The sequence below is a fragment of the Choristoneura fumiferana genome, chromosome 30, assembly GCF_025370935.1.
Source record: "Choristoneura fumiferana chromosome 30, NRCan_CFum_1, whole genome shotgun sequence".
NCBI classification, from domain to species: domain Eukaryota; kingdom Metazoa; phylum Arthropoda; class Insecta; order Lepidoptera; family Tortricidae; genus Choristoneura; species Choristoneura fumiferana.
This window is the reverse complement of record NC_133501.1, coordinates 5,707,193-5,710,729: the sequence shown is the minus strand read 5'-3', so window position 1 is coordinate 5,710,729 and position 3,537 is coordinate 5,707,193.

The window sequence follows — 3,537 nt, the reverse complement described above, 5'->3', positions numbered from 1 at the left end:
TAAAATGAGCCAACTAAAGGATTTAACGTAGTGCCTCTCCAGGGCCCGACTTATTTTTCCACACTGTATACATTAAGCACACATACACACATTAAGCTGCTTTAAATTTTATTAGATAGAATAACCCTGCGATACTGGTATAGCCCCAAAATAATATGACCCAGATTACGATTACAGCGACGTCATTCATAAATGGTTCCGTGTACCCTTCGGGCACGGAACTCTAACGCTGGGAACCCCCGGACTCTATGCCTGGCTGGAACGTACAAGGCCAAATAAGTGCTAAATCAACCGAGTACGCGTCCACAAAAATACTAGACCCAAATACTAGGTATTTACGAGTAACTATTCAATAGGTATAAATAAACTGTATAAAAGTTGAAAAACTCCCCGACATTATTATTTTAAAGTTGAGTATCTTAACGGCTGATTTACCTATTCAGCATGAACTTGGTAGGTATACAGAGAGTTTGTATTCCGGAGAAGGATATACATACATATGATAGTCTTTATCCAGGAAAATTGCATATACTCGAGTCCAAAATTAGGCGAACTAGATTGACAACTGAAAATGTTACCAGACATAGCAAAAAAGAAATAGGCGTAGGAATATGTCGATACAAATTTGTCGATATAACCTTGTGTAGACGCGGAATGAAAATGTTTGTCACTTTTGGACTTTATTTTCATATCTTTCGACCTGAAAACGACAAAAAGGATAACAACAAATAATAACATAACGAAAATTTCACTATAACGGATATAGTTCCAAGCAAGCCGATGGCAATGAGAGTTTTCACAGAGGTGAAATATCGCTAGATGGCGTTAATAGTATCGTGAAGTCCGTTTGACGTTTGACGTTTGCTCTTGATTGGTTAAATAACTAAATGAGCTAATCACAAGCAAATGGCAAATGGACTTGACGATACTAACCCCATCTAGCGATATTCCGCCTCTGTGAAACCCTCATTAAGTTGAATGACATATATGAAATGTCAATAAAACAAAATGGCGGATGGCGTCCTTACCGATGTTCAACATTATTTCGCAATCTTTCAAATAAAACATTTCTTTTATTATTATTTCGTATTGAGTTTTTTTCTAACACTAATATTAAGCTTTTTTTAATATCGATATCACAGCACTGGTGTAACTGTGGCAACATTTGTGTGTAATGAACTGTCAAGTTAGTTCGCCTTATTCTGGACCCGAGTATAGTTCCCACGGGACGGCGATAAACGTATTCTACGCGGACGAAGTCGCGGACAACAGCTATATACTTAGGGGGCGTCCATTAATTACGTGAGGTCTTTAAGGGGGGGAGGGCGTCAAGTAAAATCTTTCCAAATCTCACTTGGGGGGAAGGGGGGGGGGTTTATCAAATATCACGGTATTTTTTTTCAACATAAAACCGTGTAAAATTGCGTGAAAGTAAAGTTTATTAATTTAAGTTGAAATATTTATTATTTAATTTTATCACAGTGATTTTATACTAGGGCAATATTCTCAAATCACAAATACTAGTCTTTGGTAGTCGTAAATAAAATTAATAGAACAAATTATTTTTCTTTTTTAAATCCAACGGGTTTACAGCCAAAACACATTTCAAAAATCTCACGTGAGATTTGTGGAGGGGGGAGGGAGTTAAGGAAAATCTTACGAAATCTCACCAGGGAGGGCGGGGTAGTCAAAAAATCCTAAAAAATGTCTCACGTAATTTATGGACGCCCCCATAAAATACTCATACGGTACCGCCCGGGCGGAAACTTTGGCGTCCATGATACCTCCAAAAACCTGTTCCCGTAAATACGTCCCGCCGTCCTTACTACTAGTTTTCAGTGAAAGAAAAACGAGTCATTTCAGTCCGTGGACGCTTCCAGACGGGAACAGACGTTTGTGTAACTCCGCGATTTGCCGGCTTACTCAATGATATTGAGTCTTCACTTCCCTTTAACCTTTGTCAGTTGTGGACAAATTATGTAAGTTGAACGTTCCGGGATTTTATTGAATTCCCGCGGGAATTTACAAACATACACAAACGATGTAAAACTATGGCTCCTTTAAAGTTGACGAGCGGATGGCCAAGTGGTTAGAGAATCTGACTACGAAGCTTGAGGTCCCGGGTTCGATTCCTGGCCGGGGCAGATATTTGTATGAATAATACGAATGTTTGTTCTCAGGTCTTGGATGTTTAATATAATTAGAAATTGCTAAACTATTCATTGTTTTCATTGCATACTTTAATAGCATTATTTCGTACGGCCTCATTTTATGGGGATCTGCTGCAGACATTAAGTCAATTTTTATCTTACAAAAGAGCAATTCGAGCAATTTATAATTTGAAGACGCGTGAATCTTTAAGATCTTTTTTTAAGGAAACAGGTATCCTAACCCTGCCGTCGCTTTATGTTTTTGAAATAATCATGTGTGTTAGGAAGAACATATGTGATTTTCCCACTAATGTCGATAAGCCAAAGGCTACTAGAAACACAGGGAAGCTTAAAGTTCCATCTTACAGACTGGCTAAAACCAAAACGCCGTTTCTGGGAAATTACATACGTTTTTATATAAAATTCCAAAAAATATTACAAATGAAACGGATACAAAATTCAGATCTATTGTCAAGAAGACATTAATATCTATAAGCCGACGTATTATAAAGTTAATGATTATATCATGGACAGGGATTTGAAAATAATTCCGATCCGCATTAGCAATCCCTTTAAATAGCGAACATACTGTGTTAAATAGGTACTTATGATGTATAGATATCATTTAATAATATTGTAAATCTGTTTAAAAAAACTATACCTCGTTGAGTTTCTTGCCGGATTCTTCTCAACAGTGGTTTTTCCGAACAGGTGGTAGTTTTTTTTTTGACATTCATAAGTGCTTGTTATAGCGTATAGCCTATCTGCAAATTTTCGAAACCGGTAAACTCAGAATCTAGAAATTTGGTATGAAGATAGCTATTATAACACTAGAAAAGTCTGAAAAGCTTGATTTTTTTCTGCCCGTCTGTAAATATCTATGACCAATATAATCTGATCCCACACTGCGTACATTTTGCTTAAGAGTAGGGCTCTGTATACACAGTATATATTAAATCACTCGGAAAAAGCGAGAAATATCTTCAAGACACGATGTACGGAACCCTCGGTGCGCGAGTCCGACTCGCACTTGCCCGGTTTTTTTTAACATGTTGTGTATCGATATTGAATGTTGTCGATACGTGAGAAGTCACTATGACAGATCAAAAATGCCGCGATACTTCTGCAGGGCTACTACGAAACTCGAAACTCGAAGTTCGTATCGTACCGTCCCTCTCGCTCCCGTATTAAATAGTATAAGTGTCAGAGAGACCGCACGACACGAACTTCGAGTTTCGAGTTTCGTAGTAGCCCTGCTGGGCTCTGTTAGTAATTCACTCTAGTTTAAAATAATTTCCTGCACCTGTGTAAGGACGTAGATGAGCTGGGACGTCATGGCCTCTCATGCCCCAAAAGCGCTGGTCGCTTATTCCGCCATGCACCATTA